This window comes from Euprymna scolopes, unplaced genomic scaffold, assembly GCF_053919585.1.
Source record: "Euprymna scolopes isolate OS-2025 unplaced genomic scaffold, ASM5391958v1 sca1, whole genome shotgun sequence".
NCBI classification, from domain to species: Eukaryota; Metazoa; Mollusca; class Cephalopoda; order Sepiida; family Sepiolidae; genus Euprymna; species Euprymna scolopes.
This window is the reverse complement of record NW_027633102.1, coordinates 635564-645563: the sequence shown is the minus strand read 5'-3', so window position 1 is coordinate 645563 and position 10000 is coordinate 635564. Positions and strand designations below refer to the sequence as shown.

General features: G+C 59.8%; 2 non-coding genes and 1 pseudogene across 2 annotated transcripts in view; all 3 read right to left on the bottom strand.

Moving 5' to 3' along the window:
* Window positions 1-2267, bottom strand: part of LOC145273211 (large subunit ribosomal RNA) — a 5722-nt gene extending 3455 nt beyond the window's left edge. The window contains exon 1 of the ribosomal RNA XR_013866239.1: window positions 1-2267. This exon is cut by the window's left edge and continues 3455 nt beyond it. This is a non-coding gene — a ribosomal RNA (large subunit ribosomal RNA).
* A 595-nt stretch (window positions 2268-2862) lies between these two features.
* LOC145273377 (5.8S ribosomal RNA) lies at window positions 2863-3017 on the bottom strand. Its single transcript, XR_013866370.1, has one exon. It is a non-coding gene; the product is annotated as a 5.8S ribosomal RNA (ribosomal RNA).
* A 395-nt stretch (window positions 3018-3412) lies between these two features.
* LOC145273531 (small subunit ribosomal RNA) lies at window positions 3413-5782 on the bottom strand (annotated as a pseudogene).
* Window positions 5783-10000: the final 4218 nt, after the last annotated feature.

Genomic DNA, 10000 nt, shown 5'->3' with positions numbered 1-10000 from the left:
CGCCCAGCGAAGCGTGCTGGCGGCGGCGGCCGGATGGGTCGGCTCCGTCGTTCGGGAGAGTCGGCCCGTTCCACCCGTTCCGAGTTCGAGAGTAGGTCGAGGCCGTGAACGGCCCCGGGGCCTCCAATCGTTCGCTTTACCGGATGGAATTGCGACGATCGAGCGCCAGCTATCCTGAGGGAAACTTCGGAGGGAACCAGCTACTAGACGGCTCGATTGGTCTTTCGCCCCTACACCCGGTTCCGACGATCGATTTGCACGTCAGAGGCGCTTCGGACTTCCACCAGAGTTTCCTCTGGCTTCATCCCGACCGGGCGTGGATCGCCATCTTTCGGGTCCCTGGTCGCTCGCTACGCCAGAGTCGGCCGAGTCGTACTCGGAAAAAGGGGAAACCGACCCGGGGGTGATGCGCCCGCGCGCAGCGCCTAAACTCGACGACAAAATAGGACTAGTTCAAGCCGCGGGATCTCACCGATGGGCGGAAGGAGGATATGGAAGCTGGCGCCCGGCAATTCCCCTTTTTGGAAGATGCGCCGGTCCCCTCTCGGGGAGGAGGGAAAAACAACCGCACGTCAGCCACGAGCCTTCCCTCTCCTATCTCTCTCGGGAAGAGAGAAAAAAGGAAAAGTTGCGGGCACCGCAGCAGCGACGGCGGAAGGCCGAAAACGCCGCGCCGGCGGGATCGGGCACGGCTCGGAGGCGGGTGAGGCGAGGAGAAGACGACGGCACGAGACCGACGACACCCCCCGACGACCCCCGGACGACTTTGCCACGACACCTCTCCCGATCGACGCCCTCCTACACGCTCTCGCTTTCGCTTCGCCTTCGGGGTTAGTCAGAGGTGGCCCCTACGACTCGCGAACGGCCAGGACTCCTCGGTCCGTGTTTCAAGACGGGTCGGGTGGGTTGCCGATGCACGTCGCTGACCCGGGGTGGCGGGCGGCTCGAGTAAAAAAGCGTCGCCGAGCGACCTCTCCGGAAACGGAAACGGGCGCGGGCGGGGTTGCCCCCGACAAGAACCCGAAACGTCGGCGAGGTGCGTGACGGCGAGGCCGCGCCAGTCCTATCCCGCCTCTCATCGCGCACGCGCCCGAGACGGTGGGGCGCCTAAGGAGCGACACACAGAGTGCGTCGCCCGCACGCGACTTCCGGCGGGATCAAAACGGACCGGCTCGCCACGTGTAACGGATCGTGTCAGATTTCCTCCGTTCCCGGCAGAAAGGGGCAGTTACGTTCGCGGGCCCGACGGCCGGTGGCCCCCGACTTCACAAGGTGGGAAGACGGGGGTTTTCAGGGTGATGAAACGCCTGCCGCCTACGGAAAAAAACCCGCGTGTTCGACCTGCACGCCGGGAACGGGTCGCGACGACGGACCGGAGGGGAAGTGCGTCCGGTGCCGGCCGCGCGGAGGTCGCGCCGAAGCGCCCGCGCCATGATTACGCCGAGCGATGAGAAGGGGACGGGTGCAGCGGAGTCGCGCGCGGAGGGAGCAGGAGGAAAGAAGAAGCGGCGGCGACGGATGCGGCGGGTTAGGGCCCGGCGGCAGCAGCGATCGAGAGGACGAGTCCCCTCCGTCGCAGCCAACCGACGCAGCCACCTACCGACGCCGCGGTCGTCACCACGTTTCCCTTCCCGCTATCCACGCGGCCCGTCTCCTTCGTCGGCGACGCGGGCACAAAAGCTGGCCCGCGGAGAACGAGTTCCCCGCGGACACGACGAACGACGACCTGTGCCGCGACGGCCTCTCTTTCAAGAACACACATCGAGTTTGGGCTCGAGCCTAGGCAGCACCGGACTGAGTCCCCCCGCGATCGCGGTGAGCGGTCCCACCCGTTTACCCCTGGGCGGTTTCACGTTCTCTTGAACTCTCTCTCCAAAGTTCTTTTCAACTTTCCCTCACGGTACTTGTCGACTATCGGACTCGTCCCGGTATTTAGCCTTGGATGGAGCTTACCACCCGATTTGGGCTGCGTTCCCAAGCAACCCGACTCTCGGATCGAAGGCCGTCGCTCGCCGTCCGCACCGAATGGGCCTGGCACCCGCCGCGGGCGGCCCCGATCGAGGGAACTCCGAACTATGCGAGACGAAAACGAACGGCTGCCTTCGACCCATGCGCCACACGTCCCGAAGCCTTTAACTTGCGACGGGATTCGGCGTTGGGCTTCTCCCGGTTCACTCGCCGTTACTAAGGGAATCCCGGTTGGTTTCTTTTCCTCCGCTTAGCGATATGCTTAAGTTCAGCGGGTCGTCTCGTCCGAGCCGAGGGCGGCGGTTTTTAGTAGAGTGTGGTGTTTGGAGGAGAGGAATCTCGATCGGTACCCTCCGTGTGACGACGGCTGGCCGATATAGCGCCCGTCCGACCGAAAATGAAGAAGCCAACAATTAAAAAAAAAGCGTGGGTCCTCCCCATCCGACGTTGCCTACGACGCGGCCACCTTTTTACGGTGCGACGGCCGTGCTCGTCGCGCTGCTCGAGGCGTCGCTGAGAGACACCTTCATGAGGCAGAGAGCGAGACGAGCAGGCGGCGCTTACGTCGGCAGTCGGTTAGGTCGGTGCTTTTTTTTTTGTTTTGTTCTCCCTTCGGCTGCTTTCGGACAGACTCCTCCTGCTCCTCCTCCACAGTGTTTCTTCACGCGGTCGAAAAGGGAAAAGACTCCGCGGTCTGCCAGCGGGAGACGAAGGAGGAGGCCGGAGAGGGTTTTAAAAAAAAAAAAGACATTGAAAGGAGTCAATTCTTTTTTTATTTTTCTTCCCCCTCGTCACTCGCTCCTGCGACGTCCCGGTTACCACCGTGCCGAGGACCGGGCGGGCACGGGGACGGCAAGATGTCGTTTCGTTAACGGAGAAAGACATGTAACGTTCCGCCTCTCGACCGGACGTGGCCCCGAGACAAGGGATCTCGGGGCCGCAATGTGCGTTCGAGGTGTCGATGACTGAGTCCTGCAATTCGCATCAGTTCTCGCGGCTGGCCGCGCTCTTCATCGACGGACGAGCCGAGTGATCCCCCGTCCAGGGTTCAGCACTTGGGTTTTTTATATTAGTTTTTGTTTATATAGATTTAGTAGTGTGCGAGGAGGTCTGTGCGAGGAGGCGTGACGGCATTGCAATGTCGCGAGTAGTTTGTTTTTAGCTAGCGGCGGTGGCACAGCGGCTGCAAAAAAAACAAAAAACGATAAAGCGGCGACAAGGCAAAGAAGAAGCGGCCATCACTTGCGGTGGGCGAAAAAACAAACAGGTGGTAAGACGCGGAAGCAAGCAAGAAGAGCTGGGGCTTTAAAAACCTCCGCGTCACCACAAATCTATCTCTCGCTCCGCCTTTTATAGGTTTGTTTGCGCGCATTCGAGGCGTTGACGCCGACAGACAGAGGAGGTAGGCCGGAAAACAACAAACCAGTCTCGAACGGGAAAACGGTAATGATCCTTCCGCAGGTTCACCTACGGAAACCTTGTTACGACTTTTACTTCCTCTAAACGATCGGGTTCGGTCGTCTTCTCCAGGCATCGAACGCCGAGGCGTAGATGCACGAGTGTCGTGACGGACACGTCGCGCACTGCCCGGCGGCGTCGTCGGCCAGATCCGAGGACCTCACCGGACCGTTCGATCGGTAGTAGCGACGGGCGGTGTGTACAAAGGGCAGGGACGTGATCGACGCGGGCTGTTGACCCGCGCCTACCGGGAATTCCTCGTTCACGGGGTTGGTTACAGGCCCCGATCCCTATCACGGGAGGTGGTTCAGAGGTTTCCCAACCCTCTCGGGCCGGGGCGAAGTCCCCGCTGATACCTCCAGTGTAGCGCGCGTGCGGCCCCGGACATCTAAGGGCATCACAGACCTGTTATCGCTCCGCCTCGTGTGGCTTTCTGCCACCCGTCCCTCTAAGAAGTGCGTGAGAAAACCGACCCGGACCCGAGCGCCACGGAGGACGCCGAGCCCGCCGTAAAAATCACTGACATCGGCGCACTAGTTAGCAGGCCGGAGTCTCGTTCGTTATCGGAATCAACCAGACGGATCGCTCCACCAACTAAGAACGGCCATGCACCACCACCCACCGAATCGAGAAAGAGCTATCGATCTGTCAATCCTACCGGTGTCCGGACCGGGTGAGTTTTCCCGTGTTGAGTCAAATTAAGCCGCAGGCTCCACTCCTGGTGGTGCCCTTCCGTCAATTCCTTTAAGTTTCAGCTTTGCAACCATACTCCCCCCGGAACCGAACTCTGGTTTCCCGCAGGCTACCCGCCGGGTCATGGAAGCGAACGCCGGCGGATCGCCGGTCGGCATCGTTTACGGTCGGAACTACGACGGTATCTGATCGTCTTCGAACCTCCGACTTTCGCTCTTGATCGAGGAAAACGTGCTTGCCACACGCCATCGCTGCAGTTCGTCTTGCGACGATCCAAGAATTTCACCTCTAACGTCGCAATACGAGTGGCCCCGACCGCTCCCTTCGATCATTGCCTCGCCGTAGACGGAGACCGACAGACGTAGACGAGGCCCTCTTCCATCATTCCATGCTTATCGTATGCAAGCTTGAACAGCCCGCTCTGAGCACTCTAATTTTTTCAAAGTGAACGTACCGGCCGCCGCGGACACTCGGTTAAGAGCACCCTTGGAGGAGAAACCGCCGACCGCAACACGCGCGCAGACAAGACACGAAGCAGGGACTCGGAGCGGACCGGGGGGTTCAAAAAAAAAGAGGAACGCGCGGAAAGGGAGAGGGAGAGAAGCGCGGGGGTCAGAGTGCGGGGATGCGAATGAACACACCCAAACACACACGTAGCACCCCCCCGTTAGACTACTCCCGGAACCGAACCGACGACCACTTGTTTTTTTTTTTCCCGGATCCCGATCACGACCTCCTCGTCCACCTCGCCGGCAGGACCGCGTGGCGGGTATGCTAGCGGTTGACACCGGCGGAAAGGGCCGGGAATGCGAACGGACGACCAAAGTCAACGACGGACGATGGCGCCGCCGCCCCGGGGCCGCTTGCGCGACCACGAACCCGAGTTCGGACTACGAGCTTTTTAACCGCAACAACTTTAATATACGCTACCGGAGCTGGAATTACCGCGGCTGCTGGCACCAGACTTGCCCTCCGGTTGGTCCTCGTTAACGGATTTGAAGTGTACTCATTCCGATCGCGGGGCCTCGACAGAGTCCCGCGTCGTTATTTTTCGTCACTACCTCCCCGTGCCGGGAGTGGGTAATTTGCGCGCCTGCTGCCTTCCTTGGATGTGGTAGCCGTTTCGCATGCTCCCTCTCCGGAATCGAACCCCGATTCCCCGTTACCCGTAGTAACCACGGTAGGCACTTAACCGACCGTCGACAGTTGATAGGGCGGACCCTCGAGAGACCCGTCGCCGGGCGTGAAAGCTCGTGCGATCGACCAGTGAGTTATCCAGAGTCACCAAAGCGGAGCGCGCCGCCCTATGAGCCCCGCCACCGAACGGACCCGCGAGCGGGAACGCCGACGACGGGAGGACGGAATGACGCGCATCGGTCTCAGTCTAATATGTAGCGCCGCGACCCGGAACGGCCGACGCGGGTGCCAGCGCGCGAGGCGTGGCGACGACGGCGCGCCGACCGATCGCGGCCTGTGTCACATGTATTAGCTCTAGAATTGCCACAGTTATCCATCGCCTCCGAGGAGGAATACGGTCCCGAGGATTAGGTCCGGTTCCTGAGCCATTCGCGGTTTCGCCCGTTCTAATGCGTGGCGTGAACTTACACTTGCATGGCTTAAGCTTTGAGACAGCATATGACTACTGGCAGGGATCAACCAGGTATCGTTGGAATTTGGGACTTTGTTTCGACAGAACGACAGACCGACCGACCGACCGACCGACATAAGACAGACAACTACAACGACGGGCACGTGTTTATTTGTTTTTCGAGGAGGTTCGCCGTCAGTAGAAGCGCCGCTGCCCGCGCTGATGGCCTCTTTTTTGTTTCTCCCCTGACTTGGACCGAGACCGAGACTCAAAGAACGAAAGCGACCAACGTCGACAACAACAACGACAACGGCACCCTTGACAGCGATACATACGACAAACGACAAGCAGCACGACGGCAGTGCACACGGACATCGAGGGTCAAGGTGCAGACTGAACTCGCCGAGGTCGTCGTCATCGTGGTCGCCATCGATTCCGTCTCGTCGTCGTCGTCGTCAACGTCCACGTCACAGCCGGCCGAGAAGAGGAGAACAGACGACAGCGTCGACAACAACAACATCGACAACGGCACCCTTGACAGCGATACATACGACAAACGACAAACAGCACGACGGCAGTGCACACGGACATCGGAGGTCAAGGTGCAGACTGGAATCGTCGAGGTCGTCGTCATCGTGGTCGCCATCGATGCCGTCTCGTCGTCGTCGTCGTCGTCTTCGTCGTCGTCGTCGTCATCAACGTACCAACCGACCGAGACGAGAGAGCAAGCAACAACGTCGACAACAACAACGACAACGGCACCCTTGACAGCGATACATACGACAAACGACAAACAGCACGACGGCAGTGCACACGGACATCGGAGGTCAAGGTGCAGACTGAACTCGTCGAGGTCGTCGTCATCGTGGTCGCCATCGATGCCGTCTCGTCGTCGTCGTCGTCTCCGTCGTCGTCGTCGTCGTCGCCAACGTCAACGTCAACATCACAGCCGTCATCGGGGAGGAGCTGGACCAGGGCAGCGGCGGCGTAAATTTTCCCGTCACCTTCGTCGTCGCCTTCGTCGACCGACCGACCGACCGGCGTCGTGTTCGTGCTCGGAAAACCGAGGAGAGACAACGTGCACATGGCGCGTTCTCGCAAGCGGCTCCTCGGTCCGATTTTTTTGGGCGGCTTTTTTCGAGCTTTTTTTTTTTCTCACCCTTTCGTCCGTGCGACGGCGAACGTTAGGGGAAAAAAAAAAAAAAAAAAAACGACAACAACGCGGCGGACCGGGCGAACAACATCGTCGACACACACGACATTGACGACCGGTCCCCCTTTTCACAATCGCATCGAGATAAAAACGAACGAGTCCGATTCGAGCACCGAGTCGCGAGCGGGAGGACTGTCGGTGCAAGTATCGATCACTGACGTGAGCGCTTCGCCGGACAGAGGATGGCTCATCCGGCAGCCGTGCAAATCGACGGTATGGGAAGAACGAACAAGAAGAGCAACGACTTGATCGGCGGCTTGGGAACTGCGGACGGTGAAAACGGGTTAATCGACTGCGACCACGACTGCTCGATCGATCTTCTTTGGCGCTAACAAAGGTGGAGGTGGCGCAAGAAGGGACTAGCGCTATCACCGTCCACGTATCAGAAGATGCGGCGGCAGACGTCGACGCTTATGCGTTGTCGGACGAGAAGTCGCTGCAGCACGTGTACCGCGAGCGGGACGTCCAAGGTTTTGCCAGACGGAAAGAAATCGGGTGTCAGCGAACGTTCACACGGCTGTGAGATCGGACGCTGACAGGAGTAGGAGGCGGCAGGCAGGCGGCGGTTACGGCGGCGGCGCCTGCTGCTGCTCATCCTCCTGTTTGCTGCGGCGACTTCCAGGACGGGAGAGCATCGAACAACGTACGTATGGTTACAAGGGGATCAGGATCTACATAGTGCATCCCCCGCGGCTATTTTTGTTTGTTTGTTCGCTCGTTCGTTAATTCGTTCGTTCGTTCGTTCGTTCGTTACAATGTACGTTTTTCCGTTCGACGGCGGCAGAGAGCGGCGGCGTTTCTCCCTAATCCGGAGGATTTATCGGTCGCACAGCGATGGGTCGTTCGGCCGATCATCGAAAGATTCGCAGGTAGTGGTTGAATGGCAGAACGGCAGCAACAACAGCGGCGGCTGAGAGCGGCGAACGCTGAGGCGGAAGCAGAAGCTGCAGCAAACGTATCGGCTAAACATGGTGGACATAGATATGGCTGACGACGCGGGTACCACGACGACTATGGAACCAGGAAAAGGAGCCGTTAGTTGTTCCAACATATCGTTCGACACGTCGAGCAGCCCTAGGTCCACGGAGAAGCACACACACGTACCACGTATTATAACCTAACGACGATGAGCGGGCGCACGGTTGGCAGGAACGAAGGCGGCGGATCAAAACAAGTTGGAGCGCGGGGCGACAGCGATAACGGTGACAGCCCTAGGCGGCGGAGATGCCACTTTCTGACGCCTTTGCGACAAGCCCGTAGAGACGTTCCGGACCACCACGAGGCAAAGAGTCGCTGCTCCGACGAACCGACACACCAAAGTGTGCTTCCTACCGAACATGTTTTATAAAACTTTCAAACTGGAAAACCCCAGAAATGGTGTTGGTATTTGTCCAGACCCACCTCCGACACCTGAAAATGGTGGTCAAAAAAACGTTCGATTATACGAAGCGACATTTCTGGTCGGCGATTTTCCAGTTTTACGCCTACTGCCACATGGGGATGTCGGTAGGCGTCGCAAAGTGCCTTCTCGTAGGCTAGGCACACCAGGACTTTGTCATTTTTTTCCCCCTCGACATTCCTGGTCCGGTCTATTCCGATTTTAACACCTACCGCCATGTGGGGGTGGCAGTAGGCGTCGAAAAGTGCCTTCTCGACCGCTAGCGACACCACTACTTTATCGAGCTCTGGAGGCCCGCACACCGACCCGGGGGCCGCGGAGTCGACCCCGGGGCCCTCCGCCTCTCGCCGCCGCTCACTTGGACGCCTTCCGCAACCTGTGGTCCCGCTCGGGGCCGCCGGGAGCCTCGCCGACCTGACCGGTGTCGGTAGGCGTCTGGAAGCGCCCGGCCGACCTGGACGAGGTCCCCCTGGCCCCCGGGGGACACCCCTTAGTTGGATGGGGGTGCTGTCCCGGGCACACATGCAACCCGCGGCCGCCTACCGACAGCCCCCGTCGCTCGATCGCTACTCCTTTCCAACATATGTCGGAGAAGCCGGGCGGTTGTGAAACCCCAGAAATGGTGTTGGTATTCGTCCAGACCCACCTCCGACACCTGAAAATGGTGGTCAAAAAAAACGTCGATTATACGAAGCGACATTTCTGGTCGGCGATTTTCCAGTTTTGCGCCTACCGCCATGTGGGGGTGGCAGTAGGCGTCGAAAAGTGCCTTCTCGACCGCTAGCGACACCACTACTTTATCGAGCTCTGGAGGCCCGCACACCGACCCGGGGGCCGCGGAGTCGACCCCGGGGGCCTCCGCCTCTCGCCGCCGCTCACTTGGACGCCTTCCGCAACCTGTGGTCCCGCTCGGGGCCGCCGGGAGCCTCGCCGACCTGACCGGTGTCGGTAGGCGTCTGGAAGCGCCCGGCCGACCTGGACGAGGTCCCCCTGGCCCCGGGGGACACCCCTTAGTTGGATGGGGGTGCTGTCCCGGGCACACATGCAACCCGCGGCCGCCTACCGACAGCCCCCGTCGCTCGATCGCTACTCCTTTCCAACATATGTCGGAGAAGCCGGGCGGTTGTGAAACCCCAGAAATGGTGTTGGTATTCGTCCAGACCCACCTCCGACACCTGAAAATGGTGGTCAAAAAAAACGTCGATTATACGAAGCGACATTTCTGGTCGGCGATTTTCCAGTTTTGCGCCTACCGCCATGTGGGGGTGGCAGTAGGCGTCGAAAAGTGCCTTCTCGACCGCTAGCGACACCACTACTTTATCGAGCTCTGGAGGCCCGCACACCGACCCGGGGGCCGCGGAGTCGACCCCGGGGGCCTCCGCCTCTCGCCGCCGCTCACTTGGACGCCTTCCGCAACCTGTGGTCCCGCTCGGGGCCGCCGGGAGCCTCGCCGACCTGACCGGTGTCGGTAGGCGTCAGTCAAACTTGCTTAAGAGGCAAAGCCTCCTCACACCTTAAGAGAGTCACAGTTAGTCCCGCCGTTTACCCGTGGTCGTCGTCGTCGTCGTCGTCGTCGTCGTCGGGGGTGCCGGTCGGTGTGTTTCGGCGTGTTTCTTTCTTACTTTAGCTCGCTCCTATAAGCTAACTCAGCAGCCCTGCTAAAATCAATTTATCATTATTT